Genomic DNA, 19884 nt, shown 5'->3' on the forward strand with positions numbered 1-19884 from the left:
GGGGTCCACCGGGTGGGGCCACCTATCCCGGAGGGCCCCATGGGCTGAAGTGGGAGGGGAACCAGCCCCTGGTGGGCTGGTGCGCCCCCCTTGGGCCCCATCCTGCGCCCAGGGTTGGAAACCCTAGGGGTGGGGGGCGCCTCCACTTGCCTTGGGGGGCAAGCCACCCCCATGGCCGCCGCCCCCCTAGGAGATTGCATCTCCTAGGGCCGGCGCCTCCCCAGGCGCCCTATATAAAGAGGGGGGAGGGAGGGCAGCCGCACCCATGCTCTTGGCGCCTCCCTTTCCCCTTGCTACACCTCTTCCTCTCGCAGACGCTTGACGAAGCCCTGCCGAGATCGCTGCTGCATCCACCACCACGCCGTCGTGCTGCTGTATCTTCATCAACCTCTCCTTCCCCCTTGCTGGATCAAGAAGGAGGAGACGTCTCCCTGACCGTACGTGTGTTGAACGCGGAGGTGCCGTCTGTTCGGCGCTAGGATCTCTGGTGATTTGGATCACGACGAGTACGACTCCCTCAACCCCATTCTCTTGAACGCTTCCGCTCGATCTACAAGGGTATGTAGATGCACTCCTCACTCTCGTTGCTAGATGAACTCATAGATTGATCTTTGTGAAACCGTAGGAAATTTTTTATTTTCTGCAACGTTCCCCAACAGTGGCATCATGAGCTAGGTCTATGCGTAGTTCTCTTTGCACAAGTAGAACACAAATTTGTTGTGGGCGTAGATGTTGTCAACTTTGTTGCCACTACTAGTCTTATTTTGCTTCAGCGGTATTGTGGGATGAAGCGGCCCGGACCGACCTTACACGTACGCTTACGTGAGACAGGTTCCACCAATGGACATGCACTAGTTGCATAAGGTGGCTAGCGGGTGTGTGTCTCTCCCACTTTAGTTGGAGCGGATTCGATGAAAAGGGTCCTTACGAAGGGTAAATAGAAGTTGGCAAATCACGTTGTGGCTTTACCGTAGGTAAGAAAACGTTCTTGCTAGAACCCTATTGTAGCCACGTAAAACATGCAACAACAATTAGAGGATGTCTAACTTGTTTTTGCAGCATATGATTTGTGATGTGATATGGCCAAAAGTTGTGATGAATGATGAATGATATATATGTGATGTATGAGATCATGTTCTTGTGATAGGAATCACGACTTGCATGTCGATGAGTATTATAACCGGCAGGAGCCATAGGAGTTGTCTTAATTATTGTATGACCTGCGTGTCAATGATTTAACGTCATGTAATTACTTTACTTTATTGCTAAACCGTTAGCCATAGTAGTAGAAGTAATAGTTGGCGAGCAACTTCATGGAGATACGATGATGGAGATCATGGTGTCTTGCCGGTGACGAAGATGATCATGGAGCCCCGAAGATGGAGATCAAAGGAGCAATATGATATTGGCCATATCATGTCACTGTTTGATTGCATGTGATGTTTATCATGTTTTTGCATCTTATTTACTTAGAACGATGGTAGTAAATAAGATGATCCCTCATAATAATTCAAGAAAGTGTTCCCCCTAACTGTGTGCCGTTGCGAAAGTTCGTTGTTTCGAAGCACCACGTGATGATCGGGTGTGATAGATTCTAACGTTCACATACAACGGGTGTAAGACAGATTTACACATGCATAAACACTTAGGTTAACTTGACGAGCCTAGCATGTACAGACATGGCCTCGGAACACAAGAGACCGAAAGGTCGAACATGAGTCGTATGGAAGATACGATCAACATGGAGATGTTCACCGATGATGACTAGTCCGTCTCACGTGATGATCGGACACGGCCTAGTCGACTCGGATCACGTATCACTTAGATGAATAGAGGGATGTCTAATCTGAGTGGGAGTTCATTAAATAATTTGATTAGATGAACTTAATTATCATGAACTTAGTCTAAAATCTTTACAATATGTCTTGTAGATCAAATGGCCCACGTTACCCTCAACTTCAACGCGTTCCTAGAGAAAACCAAGCTGAAAGATGATGGCAGCAACTATACGGACTGGGTCCGGAACCTGAGGATCATCCTCATAGCTGCCAAGAAAGATTATGTCCTAGAAGCACCGCTAGGTGAAGCACCCATCCCAGAGAACCAAGACGTTATGAACGCTTGGCAGTCTCGTGCTGATGATTACTCCCTCGTTCAGTGCGGCATGCTTTACAGCTTAGAACCGGGGCTCCAAAAGCGTTTTGAGCAACACGGAGCATATGAGATGTTCGAAGAGCTGAAAATGGTTTTCCAAGCTCATGCCCGGGTCGAGAGATATGAAGTCTCCGACAAGTTCTTCAACTGTAAGATGGAGGAAAATAGTTATGTTAGTGAGCACATACTCAAGATGTCTGGGTTGCAAAACCGCTTGACTAAGCTGGGAGTTAATCTCCCGGATGACGCGGTTATTGACAGAATCCTCCAGTCGCTTCCACCGAGCTACAAGAGCTTTGTGATGAACTTCAGTATGCAGGGGATGGAAAAGACCATTCCTGAGGTATATTCAATGCTAAAATCAGCGGAGGTAGAGATCAAGAAAGAACATCAAGTGTTGATGGTGAATAAAACCACTAAGTTCAAGAAAGGCAAGGGTAAGAAGAACTTCAAGAAGGACAGCAAGGGAGTTGCCGCGCCAGGTAAGCCAGTTGCCGGGAAGATGTCAAAGAATGGACCCAAGCCTGAAACAAAGTGCTTTTATTGCAAGGGAAGTGGTCACTGGAAGCGAAACTACCCCAAGTACTTAGCGGACAAGAAGGCTAGCAACACTAAAGGTATATGTGATATACATGTAATTGATGTGTACCTTACCAATACTCGTAGTAGCTCCTGGGTATTTGATACCGGTGCGGTTGCTCATATTTGTAACTCAAAGCAGGAAATGCGGAATAAACGGAGACTGGCGAAGGACGAGGTGACGATGCACGTCGGGAATGGTTCCAAGGTCGATGTGATCGCCGTCGGCACGCTACCTCTACATTTACCTACGGGATTAGTTTTAAACCTCAACAATTGTTATTTAGTGCCAAGTTTGAGCATGAACATTGTATCTGGATCTTGTTTAATACGAGATGGCTAGTCATTTAAATCCGAGAATAATGGTTGTTCTATTTATATGAGAGATATGTTTTATGGTCATGCCCCGATGGTCAATGGTTTATTCTTAATGAATCTCGAACGTGATGTTACACATATTCATAGTGTGAATACCAAAAGATGTGAAGTTGATAACGATAGTCCCACATACTTGTGGCACTTCCGCCTTGGTCACATTGGTGTCAAGCGCATGAAGAAGCTCCATGCTGATGGACTTCTAGAGTCTCTCGATTATGAATCATTTGACACATGCGAACCATGCCTCATGGGCAAAATGACCAAGACTCCGTTCTCCGGAACAATGGAGCGAGCAACCAACTTATTGGAAATCATACATACTGATGTGTGCGGTCCAATGAGCGTTGAGGCTCGCGGAGGATATCGTTATGTTCTCACTCTCACTGACGACTTGAGTAGATATGGGTATGTCTACTTGATGAAACACAAGTCTGAGACCTTTGAAAAGTTCAAGGAATTTCAGAATGAGGTAGAGAATCAACGTGACCGAAAGATAAAGTTCCTACGATCAGATCGTGGAGGAGAATATTTAAGTCACGAATTTGGTACGCACTTAAGGAAATGTGGAATCGTTTCACAACTCACGCCGCCTGGAACACCTCAGCGTAACGGTGTGTCCGAACGTCGTAATCGCACTTTATTGGATATGGTGCGATCTATGATGTCTCTTACCGATTTACCGCTATCTTTTGGGGATACGCTCTAGAGACAGCTACATTCACTTTAAATAGGGCACCGTCTAAATCCGTTGAGACGACACCGTATGAATTATGGTTTGGGAAGAAACCTAAGCTGTCGTTTCTAAAAGTTTGGGGATGCGATGCTTATGTCAAGAAACTTCAACCTGAAAAGCTCGAACCCAAGTCGGAAAAATGCGTCTTCATAGGATACCCTAAGGAAACCATTGGGTATACCTTCTACCTCAGATCCGAAGGCAAGATCTTTGTTGCCAAGAACGGGTCCTTTCTGGAGAAAGAGTTTCTCTCGAGAGAAGTAAGTGGGAGGAAAGTGGAACTTGATGAAGTACTACCTCTTGAACCGGTGAGTAGCGCAGCTCAGGAAGATGTTCCTGTGGTGCCAGCACCAACTGAAGAGGAAGTTAATGATGATGATCAAGGTACTTCGGATCAAGTTACTACTGAACTTCGTAGGTCCACGAGGACACGTTCCACACCAGAGTGGTATGGCAACCCTGTCCTGGAAATCATGTTGTTAGACAACGGTGAACCTTCGAACTATGAAGAAGCGATGGCGGGCCCAGATTCCAACAAATGGCTTGAAGCCATGCAATCCGAGATAGGATCCATGTATGAAAACGAAGTATGGACTTTGACAGACTTGCCCGATGATCGGCGAGCGATAGAAAACAAATGGATCTTTAAGAAGAAGACGGACGCGGATGGTAATGTTACCATCTATAAAGCTCGACTTGTCGCTAAGGGTTATCAGCAAGTTCAAGGGGTTGACTACGATGAGACATTCTCTCCCGTAGCGAAGCTAAAGTCCGTCCGAATCATGTTAGCAATTGCCGCATACTATGATTATGAGATATGGCAAATGGACGTCAAAACGGCATTCCTTAACGGTCATCTTAAGGAAGAACTGTATATGATGCAGCCGGAAGGTTTTGTCGACCCTGAGAATGCTAACAAGGTATGCAAGCTCCAGCGATCCATTTATGGGCTGGTGCAAGCATCTCGGAGTTGGAACATTTGCTTTGATGAGATGATCAAAGCGTTTGGGTTTGTGCAGACTTATGGAGAAGCCTGCGTTTACAAGAAAGTGAGTGGGAGCTCTGTAGCATTTCTCATATTATATGTAGATGACATGCTTTTGATGGGAAATGATATAGAACTCTTGGACAGCATTAAGGCCTACTTGAATAAGTGTTTTTCAATGAAGGACCTTGGAGAAGCAGCATATATATTAGGCATCAAGATCTATAGGGATAGATCGAGACACCTCATAGGTCTTTCACAAAGCACGTACCTTGATAAGATTTTGAAGAAGTTCAATATGGATCAGTCTAAGAAGGGGTTCTTGCCTATGTTACAAGGTGTGAAATTGAGCTCAGCTCAATGCCCGACCACGGCAGAAGATAGAGAAAAGATGAGTGTCATCCCCTATGCCTCAGCTATAGGGTCTATTATGTATGCCATGTTGTGTACCAGACCTGATGTAAACCTTGCCGTAAGTTTGGTAGGAAGGTACCAAAGTAATCCCGGCATGGAACACTGGACAGCGGTCAAGAACATCCTAAAGCACCTAAAAAGGACTAAGGATATGTTTCTCGTTTATGGAGGTGACGAAGAGCTCGTCGTAAAGGGTTACGTCGATGCTAGCTTCGACACAGATCTGGATGACTCTAAGTCACAAACCGGATACATATATATTTTGAACGGTGGGGCAGTAAGCTGGTGCAGTTGCAAGCAAAGCGTCGTGGTGGGATCTACATGTGAAGCAGAGTACATGGCAGCCTCGGAGGCAGCGCATGAAGCAATCTGGGCGAAGGAGTTCATCACCGACGAGTCATACCCAATGCATCGGGGCCAATCACACTCTTCTATGACAACACTGGAGCTTTTGCACTTGCCAAGGAGCCCAGGTTTCACAAGAAGACCAGGCACATCAAGCGTCGCTTCAACTCCATTCATGAAAATGTTCAAGATGGAGACATAGATATTTGTAAAGTACATACGGACCTGAATGTAGCAGATCCGTTGACTAAACCTCTCCCTAGGGCAAAACATGATCAACACCAGAATTCCATGGGTGTTCGATTCATCACAATGTAACTAGATGATTGACTCTCGTGCAAGTGGGAGACTGTTGGAAATATGCCCTAGAGGCAATAATAAAATGGTTATTATTATATTTCTTTGTTCATAATAATTGTCTGTTATTCATGCTATAATTGTGTTATCCGGAAATCGTAATACACGTGTGAATACATAGACCACAACGTGTCCCTAGTGAGCCTCTAGTTGACTAGCTCATTGATCAACAGATAATCATGGTTTCCTGACTATGGGCATAGGATGTCATTGATAACAGGATCACATCATTAGGAGAATGATGTGATGGACAAGACCCAATCCTAAGCATAGCTCAAAGATTGTGTAGTTCATTTAGCTAGAGCTTTTCCAAATGTCAAGTATCATTTTCTTAGACCATGAGATTGTGCAACTCCCGGATACCGTAGGAGTGCTTTGGGTGTGCCAAACGTCACAACGTAACTGGGTGACTATAAAGGTACACTACGGGTATCTCCGAAAGTGTCTGTTGGGTTGGCACGAATCGAGACTGGGATTTGTCACTCCGTATGACGGAGAGGTATCTCTGGGCCCACTCGGTAATGCATCATCATAATGAGCTCAATGTGACCAAGTGTCTGGTCATGGGATCATGCATTACGGTACGAGTAAAGTGACTTGCCGGTAACGAGATTAAACGAGGTATTGGGATACCGACGATCGAATCTCGGGCATGTAACGTACCGATTGACAAAGGGAATTGTATACGAGATTGCTTGAGTCCTCGACATTGTGGTTCATCCGATGAGATCATCGAGGAGCATGTGGGAGCCAACATGGGTATCCAGATCCCGCTGTTGGTTATTGACCAGAGAGGTGTCTCGGTCATGTTTGCATGTCTCCCGAACCCGTAGGGTCGACACACTTAAGGTTCGGTGACGCTAGGGTTGTAGAGATATGAGTATGCAGTAAACCGAAACTTGTTCGGAGTCCGGATGAGATCTCGGATGTCACGAGGAGTTCCGGAATGGTCTGGAGGTAAAGAATTATATATAGGAAGCGAGGTTTCGGCCATCGGGAAAGTTTTGGGGGTCACCGGTATTATACCGGGACCACCGGAAGGGTCCCGGGGTCCACTGGGTGGGTCCACCTACCCCGGAGGGCCCCATGGGCTGAAGTGGGAGGGGAACCAGCCCCTGGTGGGCTGGTGCGCCCCCCCTTGGGCCCCCCTGCGCCCAGGGTTGGAAACCCTAGGGGTGGGGGGTGCCTCCACTTGCCTTGGGGGGCAAGCTACCCCCTTGGCCGCCGCCCCCCTAGGAGATTGCATCTCCTAGGGCTGGAGCCCACCCCTAGGGGCCCTATATAAAGAGGGGGGAGGGAGGGCAGCCACACCCATGTTCTTGGCGCCTCCCTCTCCCCTTGCTACACCTCTCCCTCTCGCAGACGCTTGGCGAAGCCCTGCCGAGATCGCTGCTGCATCCACCACCACGCTGTTGTGCTGCTGGATCTTCATCAACCTCTCCTTCCCCTTTGCTGGATCAAGAAGGAGGAGACGTCTCCTTGACCGTATGTGTGTTGAACGCGGAGGTGCCGTCCGTTCGGCGCTAGGATCTCCTGTGATTTGGATCACGACGACTACGACTCTCTCAACCCCGTTCTCTTGAACTCTTCCGCTCGATCTACAAGGGTATGTAGATGCACTCCTCACTCTCGTTGCTAGATGAACTCATAGATTGATCTTGGTGAAACGTAGGAAATTTTTTATTTTCTGCAACGTTCCCCAACATCATTCTCAACATAACACACATTGTAACTAGTTCGTAGTGAACACAACAATATCATCCTTGGGCAGTAGTAGGGTATTACACCTCTACGGTGGACTGAACCTGGGTTTCTCCGGTGTGCTGTACCTTCTGCCATCTCTTCTCCAGCAAACAATGCCCTTGTTCACGTAGCGTGTTCAGCCCTCGAACGAACTCACAGAGGGTTCTTGCAACAACCCAATGTCTGGTTCCTAGATGTCGACAGGTGTATATAGACACATTTTTTTCAAATTTATGATTTTTTTTAAAATCCAAGAACCTTTCCGTGTGGGAAACTTTTTCAAATTCATGAACCTTTTCAACTTCATGAACTTATTGTTCAAATTCTTGTTTTTTTAATTCACAAACTTTCTTCAAATTGGTGAACATTTTTTAATTATTGCAAGTTTTTCAAACTTTCAAACTTTTCATAATTCGTGAACTTTTTTGGAGTTAATGAACTTTGTAAATTAGTAGAAAAATCGTAATCAAAATTTTAAACCAGTAGTGTTTTTTCATAGTACATTTTTTTGAGAATCTTTTTCATAGTACATGCTCACAAGGAAAAAAAACACTAGCGAGCATCCTTGGTTGGTCAATAGAGAGAGCAATATATCGGCCACGGCCCGCTAGGGGCCTATGTGACCGCCAACTAAGTAGGGCCTCGTTGGCGTCTTATGAGCCAGTTTTAGTTATTTTCACGGGGTCCTCATGGAGTCCTCCTCTCGACGCTTGATTCGGGCCGACAAAGGGGTGATCTCAGTATCACCGCCCGGCCTTGGTTAGGATGACTCAGGAGTGGACGTCGGTCTACGGTTCCTTGCAACACCCGGTTTTTTATCAATCGGGCTAGGGTTCAAGATGATGGCAGAAATAGCTGGTGGATTGGCTTCGGCCGGTGGTGCAGCGTTTGCTAGCAAAGTTGAGAGATTGATGGCAGAGCTTGGACTCCGTGAGGAGGATCTAGAGGATGTGGTATTCGACAAGAAATCAGCGCCAACAAGGGCTACACGTTGGATGTGGCTGGCCAGGTTGTATATTGAAAAACTATACAGTCAAGTTTGTTTTTTCAAAGCAGGAGGAGATTGGGAAAACATGAACACTGGACATGACGCGTTTGGGGATGGGGCCCTGGCTGCTGCATCAGCTGATACTGAGTTGGATGATTCAAATAGTGAAGGAAATATGCCCTAGAGGCAATAATAAAGTTATTATTTGTTTCCTTATTTCATGATAATTGTTTATTATTCATGCTAAAATTGTATTAACTGGAAACTTAGTACATGTGTGAATACATAGACAAAACGGAGTGTACCTAGTATGACTCTACTTGACTAGCTCGTTAATCAAAGATGGTTATGTTTCCTGACCATAGACATGTGTTGTCATTTGATAAACGGGATCACATCATTAGGAGAATGATGTGATGGACAAGACTCATTCGTTAGCTTAGCATTATGATCGTTACAGTTTCATTGCTACTACTTTCTTCATGACATATACATGTTCCTCAGACTATGAGATTATGCAACTCCCGAATACCGGAGGAACACCTTGTGTGCTATCAAACGTCACAACGTAACTGGGTGATTATAAAGATGCTCTACAGGTGTCTCCTAAGGTGTTTGTTGGGTTGGCATAGATCGAGATTAGGATTTGTCACTCCGTGTTTCGGAGAGGTATCTCTGGGCCCTCTCGATAATACTCATGACTATAAGCCTTGCAAGCATTGTGACTAATGAGTTAGTTGCGGGATGAAGTATTATGGAACAAGTAAAGAGACTTGCCAGTAACGAGATTGAACTAGGTATGATGATACCAACGATCGAATCTCGTGCAAGTAACATACCGATGACAAAGGGAACAATGTATGTTGTTATGCGGTTTAATGGGTAAAAATCTTCGTAGAATATGTGGGAGCCAATATGAGCATCCAGGTTCCCCTATTGGTTATTGACCGGTCATGTCTACATAGTTCTCGAACCCGTAGGGTCCGCACGCTTAACCTTCGATGACGATTTGTATTATGAGTTTATGTGATTTGATGACCGAAGCTTGTTCGGAGTCCCGGATGAGATCACGGACGTGACGAGGAGTCTCGAAATGGTCGATACATAAAGATCGATATATTGGAAGGCTATATTCGGACATCTGAAAGGTGCCGAGTGATTCGGGTATTTTTCGGAGTACCGGAGAGTTACGAGAATTCGCCGGGGGAAGTAGTGGGCCTTAATGGGCCATACAGGAAAGGAGAGAAGGGCCTCAAGGGGTGGGTGCCCCCCCATGGGCTGGTCTGAATTGGACTAGGAGGGGGCAGCGCCCCCTCCTTCCTTCTCCTAGTTGGAATAGGAAAGGGGGGGGGGCGAATCCTACTCGGATCGGGAGTCCAAGTAGGACTCCCCTCTTTGGCGCGCCCCCTCTAGACCGGCCTCCTCTTCCTCCCTCCTTTATATACGTGGGCAGGGGGCACCCCAAAGGCACTTCAAGATTTGTCTTAGCCGTGTGCGGTGCCCCCTTCCATAGTTACACACCTCGGTCATATCGTCGTAGTGCTTAGGCGAAGCCCTACGCCGGTAATTTCATCATCACCGTCGCCACGCTGTCGTGCTGACAAAACTCTCCCTCGGCCTCAACTGGATCTAAAGTACGAGGGACGTCATCGAGCTGAACGTGTGCTGAACGTGGAGGTGTCATATATATGTTCGGTACTTGGATCGGTTGGATCGCGAAGACGTTCGACTACATCAACCGCGTTATTTAAACGCTTCCGCTTTCGGTCTACGAGGGTATGTAGACACACTCTCCCCTCTTGTTGCTATGCATCACCTAGATAGATCTTGCATGATCGTAGGATTTTTTTTGAAATTACTGCGTTCCCCAACAGTGGCATCCGAGCCAGGTTTATGCGTAGATTTTATATGCACAAGTAGAACACAAAGAGTCGTGGGCGATAATAGTCATACTGCTTACCAGCATGTCATACTTTGATTCGGCAGTACTGTTGGATGAAGCGGCCCAGACCGACATTACGCGTACGCTTACGTGAGACTGGTTCTACCGACGTGCTTCGCACATTGGTGGCTAGGGGGTCTTTGTTTCTCCAACTTTAGTTGAATCGAGTGTGGCTACGCCTGGTCCTTGTTGAAGGTTAAAACATCACATACTTGACAAAAAATCGTTGTGGTTTTGATGCGTAGGTAAGAACAATTCTTGCTAAAGCCCTTATCAGCCACGTAAAACTTGCAACAACAAAGTAGAGGACGTCTAACTTGTTTTTGCAGGGCATGTTGTGATGTGATATGGTCAAGACGTGATGAGATATAATTTGTTGTATGAGATTATCATATTTTGTTGAAGTTATTGGCAACTAGCAGGAGCCTTTTGGTTATACCTTTATTGCATAAGATGCAACTGTCATATAATTGTTTTACTTTATCGCTATGCGATAGCAATAGTTGGTGAGACGACCATGTGATGACACGTTGATAAAGATCAAGATGATGGAGATCATGGTGTCATGCCTGTAACGATGGAGATCATGATGGTACTTTGGAGATGGAGATCATAGGCACAAGATGATTATGGCCATATCATGTCACATATTTTGATTACATGTGATGTTTATCTTTTATGCTTCTTATTTTGCTTAGTTCGGCAGTAGCATTATAAGATGTTCCCTTACTAAAATTTGAAGGTATAAGTGTTCTCCCTGAGTATGCACCATTGCGACAGTTCTTCATGCTGAGACACCACGTGATGATCGGGTGTGATAGGCTGTACGTTCACATACAACGGGTGCAAGCCCGTTTTGCACACGCAGAATACTCGGGTTAAACTTGACAACCCTAGCATATGCAGACATGGCCTCAAAACACTGGAGACCGAAAGGTCGAGCGTGAATCATATAGTAGATATGATCAACATAGTGATGTTCACCATTGAAAACTACTCCATCTCACGTGATGATCAGACATGGTTTAGTTGATTTGGATCACGTGATCATTTAGATGACTAGAGGGATGTCTATCCAAGTGGGAGTTCTTAAGTAATATGATTAATTGAACTTTAATTTATCATGAACTTAGTCCTGATAGTATTTTGCAAATTATGTTATAGATCAATAGCTTGCCTTGTAGCTTCCCTTTATTTTTTATATGTTCCTAGAGAAAAATAAGTTGAAAGATAATAGTAGCAATGATGCGGACTGAGTCCGTGATCTGAGGTTTATCCTCATTGCTGCACAGAAGAATTATGCCTTGATGCACCGCTAGGTGATAGACCTATTGCAGGAGCAGATGCAGACGTTATGAATGTTTGGCTAGCTCAATATGATGACTACTTGATAGTTTAGTGCACCATGCTTTACGGCTTAGAACCGAGACTTCAAAAACGTTTTTGAAACGTCACAAAGCATATGAGATGTTACAAGAGCTGAAATTGGTATTTCAGACTCATGCCTGTGTCAAGAGGTATGAGACATCTGACAAGTACTTTGCCTAAAAGATGGAGGAGAATTGCTCAAGCATCGAGCATGTGCTCAGATTGTCTGGGTACTACAATCACTTGAATCAAGTGGGAGTTAATCTTCCAGATAAGATAGTGATTGACAGAGTTCTCTAGTCACCATCACCAAGTTACTGGAACTTCATGATGAACTATAGTATGCAAGGGATGACGAAAACGATTCTCGAGCTCTTCGTGATGCTGAAATCAATGAAGGTAGAAATCAAGAAAGAGCGTCAAGTGTTGATGATTAAACAAGACCATTAGTTTCAAGAAAAGGGCGAAGGGAAAGAAAGGGAACTTCAAGAAGAATGGCAAGCAAGTTGTCACTCACGTGAAGAAGCCCAAAGCTGGACCTAAGCCTGAAACTAAGTACTTCTACTACAAAGGAAATGGTCACTGGAAGTGGAACTGCCCTAAATATTTGGTTGATAAGAAGGATGGCAAAGTGAACAAAGGTATATTTGATATATAGGTTATAGATGTGTACCTTACTAGTGTTCATAGTAGCCCCTGGGTATTTGATACTTGTTCGGTTGCTAAGATTAGTAACCCAAAATAGGAGTTACAGAATAAATAGAGACTAGTTAAGGGTGAAGTGATGATGTGTGTTGGAAGTAGTTCCAAGATTGATATGATCATCATCGCACACCCATATACTTTTGGGATTAGTGCTGAACCTAAATAAATGTTATTTGGTGTTTGCGTTGAGCATGAATATGATTAGATCATGTTTATTGCAATACGGTTATTCATTTAAGACAGAGGACAATTGTTATTCTGTTTACATGAATAAAACCTTCTATGGTCATACACCCAATGTTGATGGTTTATTGAATCTCGATCGTAATGATACACATAATATTGATGCCAAAAGATGCAAAGTTGATAATGATAGTGCAACTTATTTGTGGCACTGCCGTTTGGGTCATATCTGTGTAAAGCGCATGAAGAAACTCCATAAAGATGGACTTTTGGAATCACTTGATTATGAATCATTTGATACTTGCGAACCGTGCCTTATGGGCAAGATGACTAAAACTCCGTTCTCCGGAACAATGGAACGAGATAGTGACTTATTGGAAATAGCACATACCGATGTGTGCGGTCCAATGAGTATTGATGCTCGTGGCAGGTATCGTTATTTTCTGACCTTCAGAGATGATTTGAGCAGATATGGGTATATCTACTTAATGAAACATAAGTCTGAAACATTTGAAAAGTTCAAAGAATTTCAGAGTGAAGTCGAGAATCATCGTAACAAGAAAATAAAGTTTCTACGATCTGATCGTGGAGGAGAATATTTGATTTACAAGTTTGGCCTTCATTTAAAACAATGTGGAATAGTTTCACATCTCACGCCACATGGAACACCACAGCGTAATGGTGTGTCCGAACATCGTAACCGCACTTTATTGGATATGGTGCGATATATTATGTCTCTTACCAATTTATCACTATCATTTTGGGGTTATGCATTAGAGATAGCTACATTCACGTTAAAAAGGGCACCATCAAAATCCGTTGAGACGACGCCTTATGAACTGTGGTTTGGCAAGAAACCAAAGTTGTCATTTCTTAAAGTTTGGGGTTGCGATGCTTATGTGAAAAAGCTTCAACCTGATAAGCTTGAACCCAAATCAGAGAAGTGCGTCTTCATAGGATACCCAAAGGAAACTGTTGGGTACACCTTCCATCACAGATCCAAAGGCAAAATATTTGTTGCTAAGAATGGATCCTTTCTAGAGAAGGAGTTTCTCTCGAAAGAAGTGAGTGGGAGGAAAGTAGAACTTGATGAGGTAATTGTACCTTCTCCCTTATTGGAAAGTAGTTCATCACAGAAATCAGTTCCATTGATTCCTACACCAATTAGTGAGGAAGCTAATGATGATGATCATGAAACTTCAGATCAAGTTACTATCAAACCTCGTAGGTCTTTAGAGTATGGTCCGCACCAGAGTGGTATCGTAATCCTGTTCTGGAAGTCATGTTACTAGACCATGATGAACCTACGAACTATGAGGAAGCGATGATGAGCCCAGATTCTGCGAAATGGCTTGAGGCCATGAAATCTGAGATGGGATCCATGTATGAGAACAAAGTGTGGACTTTGGTGGACTTGCCCGATGATCGGCAAGCCATAGAAAATAAATGGATCTTCAAGAGGAAGACGAACGATGATAGTAGTGTTACTATCTACAAAAGCTCGACTTGTCACAAAAAGGTTTTCGACAAGTTCAAGGGGTTGACTACAATGAGATTTTCTCAACTGTAGCGATGCTTAAATCCGTCTAAATCATGTTAGCAATTGCCATATTTTATGAAATCTGGCAAATGGATGTCAAAAACTGCATTCCTTAAATGGACATTTCTTAAAGAGGAGTTGTATATGATGCAACCAGAAGGTCTTGTCGATCCTAAAAGTACTAACAAGGTGTGCGAGTTCCAGTGATCCATCTATGGACTGGTGCAAGCATCTTGGAGTTGGAATATACGCTTTGATGAGTTGATCAAAGCATATAGTTTTATAGAGACTCGCGGTGAAACCTGTATTTACAAGAAAGTGAGTGGGAGCTCCATAGCATTTCTAATATTATATGTGGATGACATATTGTTGATTGGAAATGATATAGAGTTTCTGGATAGCATAAAGGGATACTTGAATAAGAGTTTTTCAATGAAAGACCTCGGTGAAGCTGCTTACATATTGGGCATCAAGATTTATAGAGATAGATCAAGACGCTTGATAAGATTTTTCAATGAGTAAATACCTTGAAAAGTTTTTGAAAGAGTTCAAAATGGATCAGTCAAATAAGGAGTTCTTGCATGTATTACAAGGTGTAAAGTTGAGTAAGACTCAAAGGCCAACCATGGCAGAAGATAGAAAGAGAATGAAAGTCATTCCCTATGCCACAGTCATAGGTTCTATAAAGTATGTCCTGCTATGTACCAGACCTATTGTATACCCTGCCCTGAGTTTGGCAAGGGAGTACAATAGTGATCTAGGAGTAGATCACTGGACATCGGTCAAAATTATCCTTAGTGACGACCAAGGAAATGTTTCTCAGTGATGGGGGTGATAAAGAGTTCATCGTAAAGAGTTACATTGATGCAAGATTTTACACCGATCCAGATGACTCTAAGTCTCAATCTGGATACATATTGAAAGCGGGAGCAACTAGATAGAGTAGCTTGCTACGTCTTGAGCTTGCGTTGGTTTTCCTTGAAGAGGAAAGGGTGATGCAGCAAAGTAGCGTAAGTATTTCCCTCAGTTTTTGAGAACCAAGGTATCAATCCAGTAGGAGGCTCCTCAAAAGTCCCACTCACCTACACAAACAAACAAGAACTTCGCAACCAACGCAATAAAGGGGTTGTCAATCCCTTCACGGCCACTTGCGAAAGTGAGATCCGATAGAGATAATATGATAAGATAAATATTTTTGGTATTTTTATGATATAGATAGGAAAAGTAAAGATGCAAATAAAAGTAGATGGAAAACTTATATGATAAAAGATAGACCCGGGGGCCATAGGTTTCACTAGTGGCTTCTCTCAAGATAGCATAAGTATTACAGTGGGTGAACAAATTACTGTCGAGCAATTGATAGAAGAGCTCATAGTTATGAGATTATCTAGGCATGATCATGTATATAGGCATCACGTCCGTGACAAATAGACCGACTCCTTCCTGCATCTACTACTATTACTCCACACATCGACCGACTCCTGCCTGCATCTAGAGTATTAAGTTCATAAAGAACAGAGTAACACATTAAGAAAGATGACATGATGTAGAGGGATAAACTCATGCAATATGATATAAACCCCATCTTTTTATCCTCGATGGCAACAATACAATACGTGCCTTGCTGCCCCTGCTGTCACTGGGAAAGGACACCGCAAGATTGAACCCAAAGCTAAGCACTTCTCCCATTGCAAGAAAGATCAATCTATTAGGCCAAACCAAACTGATAATTCAAAGGGACTTGCAAAGATAACTTAATTACACATAAAAGAATTCAGAGGAGATTCAATTATTTCTCATAGATAAACTTTATCATAAACCCACAATTCATCGGATCTCGACAAACACACCGCAAAAAGAGTTACATCGAATAGATCTCCAAGAAGATCAAGGAGAACTTTGTATTGAGATTCAAAGAGAGAGAATAAGCCATCTAGCTAATAACTATGGACCCGAAGGTCTGTGGTAAACTACTCACAACTCAATGGAAGGGCCTTGGAGATGATGTAGAGGCCCTCCATGTTTGATTCCCCCTCCGACGGAGCACCGACGAAGGCTCCAAGATGGGATCTTGCGGATACAGAAGGTTGCGGTGGTGGAAATAGTTTTTCGTGGTCTCCTGGAAGGTTTCAGGGTATGTGGATATATATAGGGGGAAGAAGTAGGTCGGAGGATGCTCGAGGGGCCCACGAGGGTGGGGGGCGCGCCCAGCCCTAGGGGGCGCGTCGAGAACCCTCATGGCCGCCTCCTCTGTTGCTTGACGTCCACTCCAAGTCCCCTGGATCACATTTGTTCCAAAAAGATCGCTCCCGAAGGTTTCATTCCGTTTGGACTCTGTTTGATATTCCTTTCCTTCGAAATACTGAAATAGGCAAAAAAACAACAATTCGGGATGGGCCTCCGGTTAGTAGGTTAGTCCCAAAAATGATATAGAAGTGTAAAGTAAAGCCCATAAACATCCAAAACGGGTAATATAATAGCATGGAACAATCAAAAATTATAGATACGTTGGAGATGTATCAAGCATCCCCAAGCTTAATTCCTGCTCGTCCTCGAGTAGGTAAATGATAAAAACAGAATTTTTGATGTGGAATGCTACCTAGAATAATTCTCAATGTAATTTTCTTTACTGTGGCATGAATGTTCAGATCCAAATGATTCAAAATAAAAGTTCATATTGACATAAGAAATAGTAATACTTCAAGCATACTAACTAAGCAATCATGTCTTCTCAAAATAACATGGCTAAAAAAAGTTCATCCCTACAAAATCATATAGTTTGGTTATGCCCCATTTTCGTCACACCAGAATGCTCTCATCCTGCACACCCCCGATGACAAGCCAAGCAATTGTTTCATACTTTAGCAATCTCAAACTTTTTTCAATTTTCACGCAATACATGAGCGTGAGCCATGGATATAGCACTATGCGTGGAATAGAATATGATGATGGAGGTTGTGTGGAGAAGACAAAAAGGAAGAAAGTCTCATGTTAACGAGGCTAATCAATGGGCTATGGAGATGCCCATCAATTGATGTGAACATGAGGAGTAGGGATTGCCATGTAATGGATGCACTAGAGCTATAAATGTATGAAAGCTCAACAAAAGAAACTAAGTGGATGTGCATCCAACTTGCTTGCTCACGAATACCTAGGGCACTTTGAGGAAGCCCATCGTAGGAATATACCAGCAAAGTTCTATAATGAAAAATTCCCACTAGTATATGAAAGTGACAACATAGAAGACTTTCTATATGAAGAACATGGTGCTACTTTGAAGCACAAGTGTGGAGAACGATAGTAACATTGCCCCCTTTTTATTTTCTTTTTTTTATTTTTTTTATTTTTGGGCCTTTCTTTTTTTCTTTTGGTCTTTCTTTTTTTCCCTTTTTTTTCTTTGGCCTTTCTTTTTTTTCTTTTTGGCCTTTCTTTTTTTTATTTGGGGATAATGCTCTAATAATGATGATCATCACACTTCTATTTATTTACAACTCATGAATTACAACTCAAAACTAGAAGAAGAATGACTCTATATGAATGCCTCCAGCGGTGTACTGGGATGGGCAATGAATCAAGAGTGACATTGTCGGAGTAAATGACCATGGGTAGCCTAACCGGCTCCCTTTGGCCCTCAGAAAAAACAATGGGCCGACGGAGCCTTGAGGCGCCCAAGAGACGGGACCACCTTCTTCCGGACGGCTATCGCTTAGGCCGACTAGTGGAAGGCGGCCCGACCGTAAACAATCTTCGGGGGACGCCACAACAGGGCCGACTCCAAGAAAGCCGGCCCCTGAAGGGCCGGCTCCAAGAAAGCCGGCCCATGAAGGACCGGCTCCAAGAAAGCCGGCCCATGAAGGACCAACTCCAAGAAAGCCGGCCCATGAAGGACCAGCTCCGAGAAAGTCGGCCCATGGCAGGCGGCCATGGGCCGTACCCTATAGTCAACCCCCCATAATAGTGACGAGATGGGGAGTGGCTACAGTGGACCCTGCCACCCCCGAATCTCGGAGCAAGCATGGCTACAGTACGCCGTACAGGGCGGACATCTCCTGTCCGGCGAGGCACTGCTGCCATGCGAATCATGACGCCATCCACGACGGGCCACTGGTACGGCCCAGAAGCGGCGGGCCCCTTCGGTCAGAGAGACATTCGAAGGTGGCCTGGCCTCCCCTAGCCGGCCTAAGGCCAGGCCGGCTTCCTGCAGCCGGCTTGCTCCCCTCCCCGAGGCGCACGCACCATCAAGCAGACAAGACGAGGTAAGGCTACAGTGAGCGCCCGCAAGGCGGTGGCACTGTATCCATGCTTACCTCGACAAAGCCCTCGTCATCAGAGGCGAGGCGACAGTAACCAGTCCCCGACAAGACCCCCCAAGCGGTGGGGTCGGTAGCCGGCGGGACCCACCAGTCGGCGGGCCCCAGAAGCCGGCGGACGTAGACGCTGACAGCCTGGGCCCATGCCCTGGCCAGATTACCATTGTACCCCCGGGGGGTAGGCCTATATAAACCCCCCGGGACACCCATGCAAAGGGTTGATCTCAGAGAGTTTTAGACACTAGCATAGGGAGAGAAGAGAGCTAGCCTTGCCCTTCTTCCTCCTTCCACTGAACAGCTCAAGGAGCCTCTTGTAACTTCTTATCGATGTAGTGATCATGCGGAGACCCCGCAAAGTAGGAGTAGGGGTATTATCTCTGCGGAGAGCCCCCAACCTAGGTAAGATCCACCGGCGTGCATATCTTCGCCTTATGCCGTTTCCAGGCACCGGCGATGTCTTACTGGCTCCCACAATGATAAGCCATTCGTTGGCATATGTCGTACCTACCACCCGACATTTGGCGCCCACCGTGGGGCTAGGCGCACCGTCGTCCAGAGACCTACTCTGGACGGGAACCCTCTTCCTCCCCAGTGAGCATAGCCAGCCCGGCATGCCCGATGGCGCTTGCCCTGACGCGCTGCAAAGCATCGACGACGCCTGCGCAGCGAGCTGCCTCGCCGATCTTCTTGGTGAGGCTCGCATCTCCGACGAGCCCGCATCCGACGCGGGCACAGGCTGCCCCGAGAGCCGCCTCATCAGCCTCCTCAACCAACTCCACGTCTCCGGCGAGCCCACCGCGGACTTGGAGTTGGTCGGCTCCACTGACTCGATGCTTGTCGATTCCGACACGGCGTCGCTCGATGCCTTCCCCTCCGATGTGATCGTCTTTGATGACCCTCTCCCTCGAGCCGATAGTGGCGGCAGCACCGTCACCGAAGTGCTTGTCATCAGCCACGACGCCGCCTCCGACGAGAACGCCCGCGATGCCCCACAGGCCGCTTTGCACGACTTGTCTGCCCCCATCCCGGCGGATGCTGATGCTGAGGCGCTGGAGGCGCGCCGCCTTGCCCTCCTTGCGGAGGGCCAGAAGATAGCCACCATGAGACGCCTCACGGAAGCCCACGAGCGCGAAGTTGACCGCGCCGCCTTCGGCACGCCG

This window comes from Triticum aestivum, chromosome 1B (genome assembly GCF_018294505.1).
Source record: "Triticum aestivum cultivar Chinese Spring chromosome 1B, IWGSC CS RefSeq v2.1, whole genome shotgun sequence".
In the NCBI taxonomy this organism is placed as follows: domain Eukaryota; kingdom Viridiplantae; phylum Streptophyta; class Magnoliopsida; order Poales; family Poaceae; genus Triticum; species Triticum aestivum.